This window comes from Panthera leo, chromosome B1 (genome assembly GCF_018350215.1).
Source record: "Panthera leo isolate Ple1 chromosome B1, P.leo_Ple1_pat1.1, whole genome shotgun sequence".
NCBI classification, from domain to species: Eukaryota; Metazoa; Chordata; class Mammalia; order Carnivora; family Felidae; genus Panthera; species Panthera leo.
The window spans coordinates 47717815-47736985 of NC_056682.1; positions in this window are offsets into that span (position 1 = coordinate 47717815).

The following is a 19171-nucleotide window of genomic DNA, read 5'->3' on the forward strand; positions in this document are numbered from 1 at the left end:
TCCACCTACACCTGCCTAAAGAACCCAGAAAACCGCCAGAGGATTAGCAGAAGGGAGTCTCCGGAGTCAAGCGCAGACTAGAGGCCCACGGAAGAGGGTAGGAAGGGCGGCGAGGCGGTGCGCGCTCCACGGACTGGCGGGAGGGAGCCGGGGCGGAGGGGCGGCTCGCCGGCCAAGCAGAGCCCCCGAGTCTGGCTGGCAAAAGCGGAGGGGCCGGACGGACTGTGTTCCGACAGCAAGCGCGACTTAGCGTCTGGGAGGTCATAAGTTAACAGCTCTGCTCGGAAAGCGGGAAGGCTGGAGGACAAAGGGAGGGAGAGCTGCTGAGCCCCCGGACGGCAGAGCTCAGCTTGGCGGGGAACAAAGGCGCCAGCGCCATCTCCCCCGCCCATCCCCCAGCCAAAATCCCAAAGGGAACCAGTTCCTGCCAGGGAACTTGCTCGCTCCGCGCAAACACCCAACTCTGTGCTTCTGCGGAGCCAAACCTCCGGCAGCGGATCTGACTCCCTCCCGCTGCCACAGGGCTCCTCCTGAAGTGGATCACCTAAGGAGAAGCGAGCTAAGCCTGCCCCTCCAGCCCCCGTGCACCTTGCCTACCCACCCCAGCTAATACGCCAGATCCCCAGCAACACAAGCCTGGCAGTGTGCAAGTAGCCCAGACGGGACACGCCACCCCACAGTGAATCCCGCCCCTAGGAGAGGGGAAGAGAAGGCACACACCAGTCTGACTGTGGCCCCAGCAGTGGGCTGGGGGCAGACATCGGGTCGGACTGCGGCCCCGCCCACTAACTCCAGTTATACACCACAGCACAGGGGAAGTGCCCTGCAGGTCCTCACCACGCCAGGGACTCTCCAAAATGACCAAACGGAAGAATTCCCCTCAGAAGAATCTCCAGGAAATAACAACAGCTAATGAACTGATCAAAAAGGATTTAAATAATATAACAGAAAGTGAATTTAGAATAATAGTCATAAAATTAATCGCTGGGCTTGAAAACAGTATACAGGACAGCAGAGAATCTCTTGCCACAAAGATCGAGGGACTAAGGAACAGTCACGAGGAGCTGAAAAACGCTTTAAACGAAATGCAAAACAAAATGGAAACTACGATGGCTCGGCTTGAAGAGGCAGAGGAGAGAATAGGTGAACTAGAAGATAAAGTTATGGAGAAAGAGGAAGCTGAAAGAAAGAGAGATAAAAAAATCCAGGAGTATGAGGGGAAAATTAGAGAACTAAGTGATACACTAAAAAAAAATAATATACGCATAATTGGTATCCCAGAGGAGGAAGAGAGAGGGAAGGGTGCTGAAGGGGTACTTGAACAAATTATAGCTGAGAACTTCCCTGAACTGGGGAAGGAAAAAGGCATTGAAATCCAAGAGGCACAGAGAACTCCCTTCAGACGTAACTTGAATCGATCTTCTGCACGACATATCATAGTGAAACTGGCAAAATACAAGGATAAAGAGAAAATTCTGAAAGCAGCAAGGGATAAACGTGCCCTCACATATAAAGGGAGACCTATAAGACTCGTGACTGATCTCTCTTTTGAAACTTGGCAGGCCAGAAAGGCTTGGCACGATATCTACAGTGTGCTAAACAGAAAAAATATGCAGCCGAGAATCCTTTACCCAGCAAGTCTGTCATTTAGAATAGAAGGAGAGATAAAGGTCTTCCCAAACAAACAAAAACTGAAGGAATTTGTCACCACGAAACCAGCCCTACAAGAGATCCTAAGGGGGATCCTGTGAGACAAAGTACCAGAGACATCACTACAAGCATAAAACATACAGACATCACAATGACTCTAAACCCATATCTTTCTATAATAACACTGAATGTAAATGGATTAAATGCGCCAACTAAAAGACATAGGGTATCAGAATGGATAAAAAAACAAGACCCATCTATTTGCTGTCTACAAGAGACTCATTTTAGATCTGAGGACACCTTTAGATTGAGAGTGAGGGGATGGAGAACTATTTATCATGCTCCTGGAAGCCAAAAGAAAGCTGGAGTAGCCATACTTATATCAGACAAACTAGACTTTAAATTAAAGGCTGTAACAAGAGATGAAGAAGGGCATTATATAATATCACAGGGTCTATCCACCAGGAAGAGCTAACTATTATAAATGTCTATGCGCCAAATACCCGAGCCCCCAGATATATAAAACAATTACTCATAAACATAAGCAACCTTATTGATAAGAATGTGGTCATTGCAGGGGACTTTAACACCCCACTTACAGAAATGGATAGATCATCTAGACACACAGTCAATAAAGAAACAAGGGCCCTGAATGATACATTGGATCAGATGGACTTGACAGATATATTTAGAACTCTGCATCCCAAAGCAACAGAATATACTTTCTTCTCGAGTGCACATGGAACATTCTCCAAGATAGATCATATACTGGGTCACAAAACAGCCCTTCATAAGTTTACAAGAATTGAAATTATACCATGCATACTTTCAGACCACAATGCTATGAAGCTTGAAATCAATCACAGGAAAAAGTCTGGAAAACCTCCAAAAGCATGGAGGTTAAAGAACACCCTACTAACGAATGAGTGGGTCAACCAGGCAATTAGAGAAGAAATTAAAATATATATGGAAACAAACGAAAATGAAAATACAACAATCCAAACGCTTTGGGATGCAGCGAAGGCAGTCCTGAGAGGAAAATACATTGCAGTCCAGGCCTATCTCAAGAAACAAGAAAAATCCCAAATACAAAATCTAACAGCACACCTAAAGGAAATAGAAGCAGAACAGCAAAGGCAGCCTAAACCCAGCAGAAGAAGAGAAATAATAAAGATCAGAGCAGAAATAAACAATATAGAATCTAAAAAAACTGTAGAGCAGATCAACGAAACCAAGAGTTGGTTTTTTGAAAAAATAAACAAAATTGACAAACCTCTAGCCAGGCTTCTCAAAAAGAAAAGGGAGATGACCCAAATAGATAAAATCATGAATGAAAATGGAATGATTACAACCAATCCCTCAGAGATACAAACAATTATCAGGGAATACTATGAAAAATTATATGCCAGCAAATTGGACAACCTGGAAGAAATGGACAAATTTCTAAACACCCACACTCTTCCAAAACTCAATCAGGAGGAAATAGAAAGCTTGAACAGACCCATAACCAGCGAAGAAATTGAATCGGTTATCAAAAATCTCCCAACAAATAAGAGTCCAGGACCAGATGGCTTCCCAGGGTAGTTCTACCAGACATTTAAAGCAGAGATAATACCTATCCTTCTCAAGCTATTCCAAGAAATAGAAAGGGAAGGAAAACTTCCAGACTCATTCTATGAAGCCAGTATTACTTTGATTCCTAAACCAGACAGAGACCCAGTAAAAAAAGAGAACTACAGGCCAATATCCCTGATGAATATGGATGCAAAAATTCTTAATAAGATACTAGCAAATCGAATTCAACAGCATATAAAAAGAATTATTCACCATGATCAAGTGGGATTCATTCCTGGGATGCAGGGCTGGTTCAACATTCGCAAATCGATCAACGTGATACATCACATTAACAAAAAAAAAGAGAAGAACCATATGATCCTGTCAATCGATGCAGAAAAGACCTTTGACAAAATCCAGCACCCTTTCTTAATAAAAACCCTTGAGAAAGTCGGGATAGAAGGAACATACTTAAAGATCATAAAGGCCATTTATGAAAAGCCCACAGCTAACATCATCCTCAACGGGGAAAAACTGAGAGCTTTTTCCCTGAGATCAGGAACACGACAGGGATGCCCACTGTCACCGCTGTTGTTTAATATAGTGCTGGAAGTTCTAGCATCAGCAATCAGACAACAAAAGGAAATCAAAGGCATCAAAATTGGCAAAGATGAAGTCAAGCTTTCGCTTTTTGCAGATGACATGATATTATACATGGAAAATCCGATAGACTCCACCAAAAGTCTGCTAGAACTGATACATGAATTCAGCAAAGTTGCAGGATACAAAATCAATGTGCAGAAATCAGTTGCATTCTTATACACTAACAATGAAGCAACAGAAAGACAAATGAAGAAACTGATCCCATTCACAATTGCACCAAGAAGCATAAAATACCTAGGAATCAATCTAACCAAAGATGTAAAAGATCTGTATGCTGAAAACTATAGAAAGCTTATGCAGGTAATTGAAGAAGATATAAAGAAATGGAAAGACATTCCCTGCTCATGGATTGGAAGAATAAATATTGTCAAAATGTCAATACTACCCAAAGCTATCTACACATTCAATGCAATCCCAATCAAAATTGCACCAGCATTCTTCTCGAAACTAGAACAAGCAATCCTAAAATTCATATGGAACCACAAAAGGCCCCGAATAGCCAAAGTAATTTTGAAGAAGAAGACCAAAGCAGGAGGCATCACAATCCCAGACTTTAGCCTCTACTACAAAGCTGTCATCATCAAGACAGCATGGTATTGGCATAAAAACAGACACATAGACCAATGGAATAGAATAGAAACCCCAGAACTAGACCCACAAACGTATGGCCAACTCATCTTTGACAAAGCAGGAAAGAACATCCAATGGAAAAAAGACAGTCTCTTTAACAAATGGTGCTGGGAGAACTGGACAGCAACATGCAGAAGGTTGAAACTAGACCACTTTCTCACACCATTCACAAAAATAAACTCAAAATGGATAAAGGACCTGAATGTGAGACAGGAAACCATCAAAACCTTAGAGGAGAAAGCAGGAAAAGACCTCTCTGACCTCAGCCGTAGCAATCTCTTACTCGGCACATCCCCAAAGGCAAGGGAATTAAAAGCAAAAGTGAATTACTGGGACCTTATGAAGATAAAAAGCTTCTGCACAGCAAAGGAAACAACCAACAAAACTAAAAGGCAACCAACGGAATGGGAAAAGATATTTGCAAATGATACATCGGACAAAGGGCTAGTATCCAAAATCTATAAAGAGCTCATCAAACTCCACACCCAAAAAACAAATAACCCAGTGAAGAAATGGGCAGAAAACATGAATAGACACTTCTCTAAAGAAGACATCCGGATGGCCAACAGGCACATGAAAAGATGTTCAACGTCCCTCCTTATCAGGGAAATACAAATCAAAACCACACTCAGATACCACCTCACGCCAGTCAGAGTGGCCAAAATGAAGAAATCAGGAGACTATAGATGCTGGAGAGGATGTGGAGAAACAGGAACCCTCTTGCACTGTTGGTGGGAATGCAAATTGGTGCAGCCGCTCTGGAAAGCAGTGTGGAGGTTCCTCAGAAAATTAAAAATAGACCTACCCTATGACCCAGCAATAGCACTGCTAGGAATTTATCCAAGGGACACAGGAGTACTGATGCATAGGGGCACCTGTACCCCAATGTTTATAGCAGCACTCTCAACAATAGCCAAATTATGGAAAGAGCCTAAATGTCCATCAACTGATGAATGGATAAAGAAATTGTGGTTTATATACACAATGGAATACTACGTGGCAATGAGAAAAAATGAAATATGGCCTTTTGTAGCAACATGGATGGAACTGGAGAGTGTGATGCTAAGTGAAATAAGCCATACAGAGAAAGACAGATACCATATGGTTTCACTCTTATGTGGATCCTGAGAAACATAACAGAAACCCATGGGGGAGGGGAAGGAAAAAAAAAAAAAAAAGAGGTTAGAGTGGGAGAGAGCCAAAGCATAAGAGACTGTTAAAAACTGAGAACAAACTGAGGGTTGATGGGGGGTGGGAGGGAGGGCAGGGTGGGTGATGGGTATTGAGGAGGGCACCTTTTGGGATGAGCACTGGGTGTTGTATGGAAACCAATTTGACAGTAAATTTCATATATTAAAAAATAAAAAAAAAATAAAAAAAAAAAAAGCTAGGTAGTTGGAAGGACACTATGCACAGTGAGTGAAGGACATGTGTTCCTTTTCTGGCTGGACAAGTAAATAACGGTGTAATATTAAAAACCTCACTTTTTCTTAGGGAGTCTCACTACTTATCTATAAAGATTAGATTTTATGAGTTCAGACCTTAAAATTCCAGAGGCTCCTGGGTGGTTCAGTCAGTTAAGCGTCCAACTTGAGCTCAGGTTGTGATCTAATGGTTTGTGGGTTTGAGCCCTGCATCGGGCTCTGTGCTGACAGCTGGAGCCTGGAGCCTGCTTCAGATTCTGTTTCACTCTCTCTCTCCCTGCCCCTCCCCTGCTTGCACTCTGTCTCTCTCAAAAATAAACGTTTAAAAAAATTTTTTAAAGACTTTGAAACTCCAGAGAAGATATATCTTAAGTTATTATTAACCACTTATGCTTTGGCACATGGGTAAGTTTGAGATTCTTTCCTGGGAAAAGATTTGTCAAGGCAGGAAGAATTAGGGTTTTTTTTCTGTTTCATGTGGAGAATGGTCAGAGGTATAAGTGACATAACTGAGGATGATAAGGCAAAATTTACAGTATAATTTTGTGTGTATGCTGGTGATATAACTTACAGGAAACAAAATATTTTTAAGTTCAGTTAAAAAGTTTGATTGCAAAATCTTAGTTCTTTCCAAACTGACCAGTCCCCTTGCATTCTCTGCCATACTTTAAGACGGGAGTGGAAGGAACTTATTCTCAAGATTCAAATTTGAAAAACCTTATCATTGCTTTATTGAATGTTTTGCCTTGTGTTACTAATGCTTTTCTCAGGTTTCCTGTCCAAGGGAGCGTGCCAAGAAATATTTTTGAAATGCTTCCGAAAGCTAACTGTATCTGAGTAGCGACACTCGCTTTCCCACCCTATGGAAAACTTTGCTCCAAATGTTCCTGAAGCTTACCAGTAAAGAATTTATTGTAGAAATAAAACTAGTTAATAGGAGATGGAGGAGGAAAAAAAAAAACTTAAACAGCTGCAATGCTGAGGTATTTGCATTGGAAAGATAAGATTTACTCATCAACAGGAAATAATAACAACACAGGAGGCAGAGAGAGAGAAGGAGCAGAAGCAGTGAGGACTATAAGGTACAAGAGGGAAAAGAGAGTGAGGGTAAGGGATGGAAGGAAGAGTGATTTCTAAGCAGTTGAAAACTATAAGAGAAAGAAATGAAGGAAATAGGACTTTAAATGTTGTTTGTTTTATGAAATAAATCCCCTTTTAATGGTAACATAGAAATGTATGTAGGGACTGGACTTACTTTAAATCACTTTTAATCGCTTAATTTTCATTTTTCAGTTCTGTTTTAATTTTTTAATGTTTATTTTTGAGAGAGAGAGAGACAGAGACAGACAGAGCGTGAGCAGGGGAGGGCAGAGAGAGAGGGAGACACAGAATCCAAAGCAGGCTTCAGGCTCTGAGCTGTCCTTACAGAGCCCAACATGGGGCTTGAACCCACAGACCACAAGATCATGACCTGAGCTGAAGTTGGATGCTTAACCAACTGAGCCACCCAAGTGATACTCAGTTTTGCTTTTTAATGAATTATGGAGGCCCAGAATTTTTTTTAATTGTGTTATATTTCTATTAATCTGGCCTTAGATTTATTACAGTGACATCTCTTTGCTAGTTCATATTGAGTCTGTAGCCAATAGAAACTGCTAAATGCTTTGAACATGAAATGCTAGGTCTGGTCACTCCTTTATTTACATAACTGATTAGCAACATGTATACAAAAATTTACATTTTCTGTTAAGTTTACAGCTGTGAATTTTGTCCTGTGACGTCAAGAAATTTGCAGTATTTTCCCCGATAGCCATTTTACCTCTCCCAATTAGAATGCCTTTAGCTCCAAGTAACAGCTACCTATATGCAATTCAGTTAAACAAAGAAAATTAGGGATTCGTAGATCATTAAAGTAGACTTCGAAGATCATTGATACCCAGGGATTGAACAATGTCATTGGTGTTTCAGGTTCTTCCTTACTCTCCAGTGTGCTTTCCACAGCTTTGTCATAAATGAGCCACCCTCACGGTCACACAGCAGCTGCCAGGCATGGTCAGGGCTACCACTTCCTTGGTTAAATGTAAGAGGGCAAGTGTACCTTTCATGGATCTCCCTTAAAAGTTAAAGATTTTCCTAGATGCCCCCAGCAAAGTGCTTCTCGTTGATCAGATTACAATGATATGCTCATTTCTGAACCACCTCTGGCAGAGAAATAGCGTCTTCTTTAGACGAATCATGTTTTCACCTATGAGAGCAGAGTCTGCTCCTTCAAATAGAATTGTACTTATGTTTGAAAGGAAAAAAAGATACTAAATCAGTCATCTACCCATCCTATTACAATAACCCTTTCAGTGTCGGGTCACTGATCCTCTTTGGATTATGTCTTTATCTGATTTTTAACAAAACTGTTAAGATGAAATGCAGGAATCTCTCCAGAGATCACTTTTCAATGTGGCCCCCATTTGTTAATTAACAGGCTAAATGTTAATTTAAAAATCACTTATAGATTATTAACTCATTAGGATCTAGTGTTTCCAAAGTGCAATATACATTGTGAGATAGGTTTTAACTTGTTGCTGTTAAAGACAGTCCAAATATTTACCTCACACCTACTATGTGCCAGGTACTTCTCCAGGTGCCAGGGATACATAATGAACTGCATAAGCCAACATGACTGTTCTCATGGAGCTTATATTTTAAATGGGGTTGGGGGCAGGTAGTATATACGTCAGCCACCTTCTTAGCATATCAGACTGTGATAAATATGTAAAAAAATAAATAAATAAAAGAAAGGAGAAAAGGAACATCAGGGTTTGTGGGATGGTTAATTATAAAAGATGGCTACAAAGCCTTAGTGCAAAGGAAGCAAAGGTCTGAAGGAGAAAGGAGAGTAAGATGTACAGATATGAGAGGAAAGGACATTCCACACAGACGAAACAGTAAGGCAGAGGGAAGAGTTCAGAAACCAGAAAGGAGACCTGTGAGAGAGAAACCGAAGAGAATACTCCAGGAGGAGGTCAGACACAGGGCAGAGGGGAGGGTAATTCGTGCTGGGTTATGATGTCACAGGTCATTTTTGTGATTTTGGCTTTTATTCTTATGGAAAGAACCATTGGAGAATCTCACATTGTGAAACATCTAAATTAGGTCTTTAGGGGCACCTCCATGGCTCAGTCGGTTAAGTGTCCGACTTCAGCTCAGGTCATGATCTCATGGTTTGTGAGGCTACGTGCTGACAGCTCAGAGCCTGGCGACTGCTTCAGATTCTGTGTCTCCCTCTCTCTCTGTGCGCCCTCCCCCCACAAATAAACATTAAATTAGGCCTTTAGAAGTATTTTTCTGGCTACTATGTTTGACAGCAAGTTTTAGAAGGTGGAGGAAGAAGCTGGGAATCACAGAAGACCATTGTGATAATTCAGGTGAAAAACAATGGTAGAAACAGCATGTGTTGATAAGAAGTCAGTTTCTGGATAAACATGGAGGCATAGATCATAGATTTGCTGACAGATTGTAGGTGGATGTTCTGAAAAAAAGAATCACTGGTTACTAAGTTTTTTGGCCTGCACACCTGGAATGACTGAGACGCTCTTTGCCAAAATGGGAAAGAACACAGGAGATCTAGGTTTGGGACAGCAAAAGTGTGGTTTTAGGTACATTCAGTTTGAAGTGTCTGTTAGACATTAAAATAGAAGTATCTACAAGTAATACGGTATGCAAGTTTGCAGTGCAGAGGAGAGATCCATACAGATAAACAGTTTAAAGTCATCAGAGTATACAGATCAGGTGAGATCACTAAGTGTGGAAAGGAGAAGTAACCCAAGGTCTGAGACCTGGGAGCACACTTAATTTTAGAAGTTAGGGAAACAAAAAAGCACTAGGCCAAGGAGTCTGAGAGGTCAGTGGTCAAAGGGGACAAGTGGGAAAGAGTTGTCTAAGGAGCCGAGTGAGGAGAGGTCTCCTGTGCGGGGAGTAGTGAAGTTGATCAAACGCTGCCCATGAGTCAGGTTGATTGGAGCAGATGAGGCAGGGTATTGGGGATAAAAGAGACTGAGTATGTTTCAGAGGAGACTCGAAGAGGAAGCATTGCAGACACTGAGTTTAGGCGACTCTGGTGAAGAGTTTCGCTGTAAGGCAAGCAGAGAAAAAGGGCAGTAGCTGAAGAAGGCAAAGTCAAGAGAGTATTGTTGATTTTTAAGGCGAGGGGGAGACAGTACGCTCATGCACTATTAAAAAAAAAAAAAAGGCACAGAGGAGAGAGAGTAAAAGATGATGAGAGAGAGGGCAGAATTCCAGGCACAATGCCAATGTCCTTTAGTTAAAGAGGTGCTATGACATTTAGTGCATACTTGTTCTAAATGTGAATAGATAGCAAATGAGTCATCTAGAGATGCCACAAGGAGATTAGGAAGCAGTAACAGGTAAGTATCTTTATCTCTAAGGCAGATAGCCCATTCACAGATGAATGATGGATACTGTAATATATTTTATCCCTTCAAAAATTTAGTTTTATACTAAAAATACATTACCATGTGTGATCACACAAGATTATAGTGCATTATACATCCATAAAAATATCTTTTGATTGCATTAAAATTAATTTTATGATTGATTTGAGAATGATACAATTAAAAAGACATAAAGGGATACTGGGATCACTTAAAGAGAGGGGCAAAAAACAGACTAACTGGTGCTTCCCAGACTGATAGATGTATTAGTGGAGTTAAAGTCTAGGAGAGCCTCAGTGTTTTAGCTTATGTTATTGCATAAGGAAATTTAGACACTAAAAAGAAGACAAATACGTTATTTTACAGTTTTTATGGGTCAGGACTTCAGATTTGGGTTAGATAGGTCCTCTGCTCAAGGCCTCCGGAAGATTGAATTCATAGTTTCAGCCATGACTACAATTCTTATCTGAGGTCCAGGATCCTCTCCCAAACACTGATTTTGGGCAGAATTCATTTCTTTGAAGCAGTATCACCAATGTCCCCATTTTCTTGCTATCAGCTGAAGACCCGCCCTCAGCTCTTAGAGACCACTGTGGTTCTTTGCCACATTACCCTGATTTTTTTTAGTAAACTTTAGCTTCTTTTAAAGGATCCTCTGATGAGGTCTGCCCCACCCAGAATAATCATTTAATTCAAGTCATCTGATTAGCAGCTAATCACAGGCGTGGTGCTCCATCATATTCACAGATTTCTCATACTCTCTAAGGAAGGGGATTACCCAGGGTGTGTAGACTAGGGTGTGGAAATTTGGGAGGCCATCTTAGAATCCTGCCTACATGATAGTAAATCTCTCAACGGAAACAGGCATCAACACTAACTACCCTTCTTCGTGTTTTGGCTTTATCTGCCTGGGAAGGGGAATGAATATAGAGCTTTGGGAAGAGTATTACATGTTGGACAGTCCCCAGGAAGGAGAGACCATGCTGAACAAGGATTGCCTGCAGTCATGGGAAAGGAGACATGGCCACTCCTGTAAATATCATTCTATTCTCAGCCTTTCACCAACCTCAGCTTCATTATGAGTTTCATCAAATTCTGCACTGTGATGCCATCAAAACAATATTTCATTTCAGAATTTATTGGCTTGGTTTATGCTTTTACATGGCTTTAGGATTACAGATTTACTAAGTTACATTGATACGAGTAAGGTACAACGTCTCTGAAGGATGGGTCAGAAGGACTTGTGGGAGGAAGGACAGGAAGCAGGGAAGCCAGTGTTGCCCAGGGAGTGAGTGGGGAATGAGGAAGCTAGCCAAGAGGCTAGGAAGTCTATCCAGATTGCCAGCAGAGAACATCTCTCGCCAGAATGATGGCAGGATGAAAGAAACAAATGTAGTTATTTTTCCCTGTAGGCTAATACAACTTCTGTCAGAGGTCACTACAACTAAACAAAAATATCATGAAGCATCTGAAGGCCAACTATACCCACCTCAAGGTAGACAAAAGACTTTTCCTACCTGAGCTCTAAAATAGCAAGACCTGGAAAGCATAGAATGACCTGGGGAGCAAAAAATGCTCAGGCCCTGGCAGTCTTGGTGGTAAAAACCAATTGTCCAATTTTCTGGAATTTTTGCAACCTGGTTATTACATATGGTCACTATTAAAAATTGAATTGTAAAAGCTTACGATTAAGTAACTTATATGAAAGCCAAAGGTAATAAATATGTGTAGCTCATTACTTTCTAATTACTTCACTACATTTTACTATATATGGTATTGAGTTTATGTCTATTATATCCTTAGAGTGGAAATACTCTGTACCAGTGGATCGCTGTGCATTTCTTCCCAAACTGTATTCAATAATGTCACTTTACTAGTGGCTTGAATTTGTCCATGAAGTATTTATACCACTGAAATCAGGAAAAAACAACAAATCAGGATTGATTTAGTACCGAAGTTGAAAAAGGTTTCCATCTACTTAATTTGCAGAAGGGTAAGAGATAGTTTTGTAGCACATCACATAGCAGATTTAATGATAATAAATCTATTAGGAAAAAGCTAGTAAATTAGGAAGAAGCCCTATTTGTCAAATCATGGTTTAACTGTAGTTTGGCTTCAAATACAAAAATCTGGCATAAGTCAACAAAAACATTCTGCAGGAATTGGTTGGCTATAGGAAGTTACGATAAAGAGTAATGCATACTTGTATTAGGATTTATAAATTTTCTGTTATACATCCTTTATATCAGTACACTTGAAACACACACACACACACACACACACACACACATATATATATATATATTTGTGTCCCTCCAGCCCAGAGATTGACTGTTTAACATTCACCAGGACACCACTGGGTCTAGGCCAAAGGTGTAATTTGCATATAAGGACATGGGATTAGGTCCTGACTCAGCCACTGGTTTATGAGATTTGGAAAAATCATTTAACTTCTTGGCTTTAGTCTTCCCTTCTGTAAAACAAAGAGATCAGTCTGATATGCCTTCCTGACAGGATTTCTGTGGAAAATCAGTGAAGTAATGGATGTAATTGTCTTTGAAACATTTTAGTAGACAGGAAAGCCCTAGTCCTTGCCCTCATGGAGCTTTACATCCCTGTGCATTCTTTGAAGGTTCCCCGAGTGTGTGAGCCAGAAGCTATCCAGAGATCACCCGCCCAAGCCCTGCACTTTATAAATAAGGAGTGCAGACTATTAGATCGAATTGCTGAGTTTGTGCAGGAAAATGGGCATAGAGTGTGTATATGTGCAACATGGCATTTTTCCATTCTTAATCTAAGTAATTTCCAAAACCAATTTCAATAATGTAAACTAATTAGAGGAAAATAACATATCCCAACATATTATTCAATATATAGACCAGGAAGAGCACCCCAGCATATTACAAGCTGTGTCATCTATTTCACTGAAAGCATTTAAGAAAGAACTTCACTCACACAGCTTCTTGAAAGTTATAGAGCAGGGTTGCTCTTTCAGGATCCTTGACACTAGAAAGATTTAATATTTAAATTGTAAGAAAAAAGGCACACATGAGTGTTATTTAATTCAAGGTAAATATCTCTTGCCAACTCCAGTTGAATATTAAAATCTCTTTCAATATCACAATTGGACAATCATAGTGATTCAGCTCATCTGATTCAAAAGTTTTCTTTGCCTTTGCCTTGTAGAAGTCTTTTATCCCTTGCAGTTGTGCAAGTAGATGTTAATTTTTAAGTGCTCAGTAAATCAGTGGATTCCTGTTAGGGGGAGAAGTCTGCATTGACCAGCTGATGCACAATGTACGGTTTTGCACCCAATATATCCTGAATTTTGCTGCAGTCTTTTTAAACACCTGGACCATGAGGCTACTTGATCTCAGTGAAATACAGACAACATGGATCCATACCTCAAAGAGACTGCGTTATCTCCCCGTAAGCACTGATTGATGAGTGAATTAAATGTATGACTATGAAGAAGCTAGCTGATGATGAAAACAGCTTCCCACTGCCTTTGCGTGGCACATTCCAACAGCTCCACAAAAACCTGGGGTCAAGTCCTGAGTTGCTATTGGGGGTTTCCTTCTGCCCAAAGCCACAAGCAATTCAGACTCTTATTCTAGTAGGTGAAATAATGTCTCTCTATAGTCATAAGTTCTCTTACAGGTTATTAAAATGCAATTTTCATAAGGTTTCCCCTGCTTTAAAGCAGGATTGCCCCCCCACCCCACCCCCAAATAAAAGCCACATCTAGAATCATTTGCCACTTAATTTCTTTTGCCTGTTTGAAGTTAAGAGCCTAGTCACTGCATTAACATGCTAGTAGCTAATTTTACTTCAGGTTTTCTTCTCCTCTAATGATTTCAGGTAATTCAGAGGTAGAAGAGAATATGACTAATGACAGAGGATCATTTCAACACTTCAGAGTTTATTAATCGAGTGTTTGATACACTGGGGCTCTAACTGGAATGCCAAATTGCCGGTGCTCGTGTGCCACTTCTAGATGAATCTTAACACATGTAAATCTGCCGTATGTGAGGATGTAATTATGACACGATGATGGGATGACTCAGGGACAAGGTGACGTCTGCTCGTTGGCTGTCAGAGATTGTTCCTGAGTCACTCACACTTCACTGGGTGCTGGGAAAGGCTAGTCCAATGTTCAAGCTTCTGTAAAGCTTCTCGCTCAAGTTCTGTTTTTTTCCCCCTTTCTCCTAAGTCCTGAGACCCTGCTGGCCCTGAAACCAAACTCCTGGCAGAACAAGCAGTAAGGATAACTGGAGAAAAATCCAAAGGATGTGAAGAGGATTAAGTAGTTTGAGAGATCTGATCTGGCCTTGCCCTTCTCTGTAAGAAAAAGCTATAAAACAGTGACAGTTCCATCATTCACATCCAAAAGACTTCCATGGGGAAAAAAAAAAAAAAAGGAATTCCCATAGGATTTTCCCAACTGTCTCCCAATCAAGCTATCTTTTAGTTTATTTGATTTTGTAGTGATCAGGGTAGATAAGCTCAAGTCCCTTGTTATTTCACAGCACAGAAAAGCAATTTTGAATTTCTATTGATTTTTCCAGGTGTGGGAGGAAAAATATCACAAAGCCCAAATGTTCACGAGTCTTGCCCTCACTGAACCCTTAGAGTCACTACCAGCTCCACCTTTGGGGGAATCCAGGTTCAAGAATGCTCAAATCTCAAAGCAGAAAACAAGTTTCACTCAAAGACTGTCTTAAACCATTATATTTCCTGGATGTCTGATCAGAATTTTTCTTTTGTTTGCAGGTTGGAGGGAAGTAGCAGATTTCTACCCAAATATTTTTGTCCAAGAAAAGTAAAACTAAGGCTCTGACCCAAGCTTAGACCTGAAGCTCATGATAAAATGTCCAATCACTGTATAATGTCCTTTGCAGAAATTCTATGGACTATGATGCTTTAACCGTGAAGATTTTTAAAATTAAAAATTAAATGTCACTTCAGCATGCTATACCTGTAGACATCTATTTGCCTTCTTTGGTAAACTGGCAATTAAGAAAATGCTTGCCTCTGTAATAGACCATGACAGGCCTGGCCTTCCATCATATACAAGTGATAGATCCTTCCAAGCCTTGGAATATGGGGTCATGATTCTCAGGGTTTCAATTTGATAAGTAGGTTGACAGTGTTTAAATAGGCAACAACTTAAAAAGGTAGAAGAAAAATGTCACTGAAATCGGCCATTTACAATTTGAAAAGAATATGCCTAGCTCTCAGCATTTTTTCTGTGTAGCAGTCCACTTTTCTGGGTCACCCCAGAAGACTATGTTCTTCTCAAGCTGTTCATCTTCTCAAGACAAAAGGGTCTTTCCTAGGCAGGTATCTGCAAAGAGAGCCTTCTGTACAGGTCCTTGAGAAGAGACCCAGGCCATGTCCCAAGTATTTGCCCTTGAAGTCCTACTGAATGGCCAGACAGAGGGACACTGAGTTTTTCCCCAGGGTTTTCTGAATCTCTCTTGTGAACAGATCCCGGATAAGTCTATAAATCCTTAGAACAGGGGTACCCAAATTTTTTATTATAAATTCCTAATTGAAAAAAATGTAAACATTCATGCGTGTGTGTGTGTGTATATATATATATATATATATATATATATATATATATATGTATGTATGTATTTATGTGTATATATGTATATATATGCTTATCCATAATTGATGTAAGTGTGCTATTGAGTACGTACATTAAAAATAGACTCTAGTTTAGACGTAATAGGGTGGGGTTGAAGGTACATATAAATAGAAGTTGTAGTATTCCTCTTGTGTTTTCCTCATCACAGAGGACCATCAAGCATGGCCCCTGGGGGGCTGCACTGCACGTGTAGACCAGGGAAAGACACCCTTGACACAGTTTAGGATTTTGATTGCCGAGTACGGCTAAGACAAGAGGAAGCCAAGGCCCCTGCAAGAGAGTCATTCCTTTCAATTGACGTCAGCTTTGTTCATTTAGGATCTGACTACTGTTCTCTGTATATACATTATTTCCTGAGTGTGCTGTTCTTCCTAGGTGATCTATTTTCCTCATCTTTACTCATCCCTACTTAAAGATCTGATGGAGATATTGAGAATCCCTTACATTAGAAAATCAAGTTATTCGGGCGCCTGGATGGCTCAGTCGGTTCAGCGTCTTTGACTCCAGTCATGATCTCGTGGTTTGCAAGTTTGAGCCCCATATCAGGCTCTCCGCTGTCAGCACAAAGCCTGCTTTGGATCCTCTATCTTTAATGTTTATTTATTTTTGAGAGAGAGAAAGAAAATTGAGTTATTCTTTGTACCTCTGTAGCATGAGGCTTGGGGACTGGGTTTCCTTTTGATGGACTTCATCTAAATGCCCCTTTAATTCATGTCTGCACTCCTGGAGGAGGTGATGAAAGGGAAGGTGTGCAACACCTGCCCGGGGTTTCCCTGCTGAGCGTCCGAACAGCTGCTGCAGCACGTCTGGCAGAAATGCTTCTGGAAAAGTGCTGTGAATAGTTATTTCTAAAGCTCCTTAGAGACTATGGAGGAGGTGTGCTAGCATCAGTTCTTTTATGGCTGAATTATCCAGTTTGAGAATTATCCAGTCTCATGATTCCTTTTCTCTCCCATTGCCTCCCTGATATCATTGATGTGTAATCCCTTCATCAACATGTGGCTAGGGACAGGGAATTAAAATCCACATCGGCCCTTTTGGCTGCTTCACACTACCTGGGCGTGTATACTCTTGGGCTGCTCCTCATATGGGCAAATTTCTGCACTGTTATATGCTCAATTCATCTAATAAAAATATGAAGTAGAAGTAACCGTAACAATGTGTGAGGCACACTTAAGCTCTGTGACTAAGCATGTACCTGGAAAACAATGGTTTCCGTAGATAAGAATGGGGCGGGGGGGTGGGGGCACAAAACACTTTAAAGGGAACTTTGTTAAGATTTCAGTGGGTGGAGAGATTTACATCAAACAATGCAAATACCTTAAAATATTGCTTGCTCTAAAATCAGATCCCTTGGTCATTTCCAAGAGACCAGTCTCTGGTCCACTTGCTCAGTCTTCTTTTCCTTCTCTCCTCATTGCCCTCTCCCTTTCAGTAGCAGAACATACACTCCTCCTCTCTTAAGAGCAATTTTGTTCTTTTTACCACTTAGCTCCAAACACAGGTAGTGAGATCTCTGCTAAAGCTGTGAAATTTTGATTTGGAAGAACCCACCAAGTTGAAGCCAGAGGGTTCCCAGAGCTCTCTGCTGGTTTATCCTCCATGATTCCCCACACCCCCATTTCCCAAATGCCCACATGCCAGGGAGACCTCTGAGGGACCAGGGACAATTCAAAAGCCACTAGTGTCAGTCCTTTGAAAGACTCCAATTGGTTAGAAGAGTTCCAATGCTTAAAATAAGTTTAAGAACACCAATAGAGCTAAATTCCTCCATGATAGCTACACAAAGAACTCAAAGGAGCTAATTCATTTTCTTTGTCATCATCACTTTCTAATGCAAAACCTTTAATGGCTCCATATTACCTGATGAGTTAGATTCAAGTTCCTAATTAAAGCATTCGACTGTATCTACCCGAGGCTCTTCTCCTTCTGTTCTAGCCAACCAGACTTCTTGCTACACACCTTCCACTAACCCATTTTCTTCTTCCTGTCTGGACTCCTGCTACTTCCCCAGCTTGTAATGGGCTGCCAAGGAATTGCCTCTACCTCTGCTTGTCAACACCCTGTTCTTCCTTTCCTTTCAGCCTGTGGGTCACTTCTGCACCATTAACATCTGCATCTTCCAGCAAGCTACATCTGTCCTCCCACTCAACCTCCCCAGCACCCTTTCCATCTTCAGTGGCATATTCTATTTCATTAATCTTTTCTTTTACTGGTCTTCTTTTTTTCCCCACTCTTTTTTTTTTTTTTTTTTTTTTGTTTTCGATTCATGCCATTCGTTTCAAGATTAGTCTCTGCCTCACTGCATCTCTTCCAGAGCCTTCCACATAATCGGGGCTCCATCAATTTAGGTTGAAATTGAGACCTACTCCTGGCCTGGGTTGGACTGAATTAGGCTTTTCTTTCATTGTTGAGAGAATATTTCCAGATTATGCTGCAATTTACCAGTCTTCTTGATAAGATAAATGCTCTCCTACGGTCACTGGACTTGCACGTCTACTCATAGGAACCAGAAATAATCATTTTCTACAAATATGTGCTCATCTCCTACTATTCTCAGCCACCCTCACTGTTCTGGACACACTGGCCTCATTGCTATTCAGTGAAGAGAAACATATAACATTTGTTGTTGCCTCAGGGCCTTTGCAATTTCCCTCTCCATGTGGCTGTTTTTTTTACCCTCAGTTCAGCCAAATCGCTGTTCTTGTAACACAACCTCAAAGAGGCTTTTTCTAACTACTTATCTTAAAGCACTCTCTGTTATTCTCCATCCCCATTATCCTGACTTGTTTTACTTAATCTTCTATATTACACTTTTAAATTGATTTATTAGTTGTCCTAGCTAGAACTTAAGTTCTGTGAAGGCCAGAGGGGCAGAGTGATTTTTCTGAGGAACACTAGAATGGTAGATGATCGAAGAACTGAGTTCCTAGTCCTGTTATGTCCTTAACTAAATAGTGGACTGAGTTAATGCCCCAGTTTGTCTTTTTGGTTTTTTTCTTTTTCTAACAAACTAAGAAAATTAGAGTTTGATTTTAAAAACTTTGTCTAACTTTTTTTTTAATTTAATGATGGCTTTTTCGTTTAGACTCATGGTACCTCCTTATACAGCAAAGGCCTGCAGGTTGCTGGCATATACTGGGACAAGT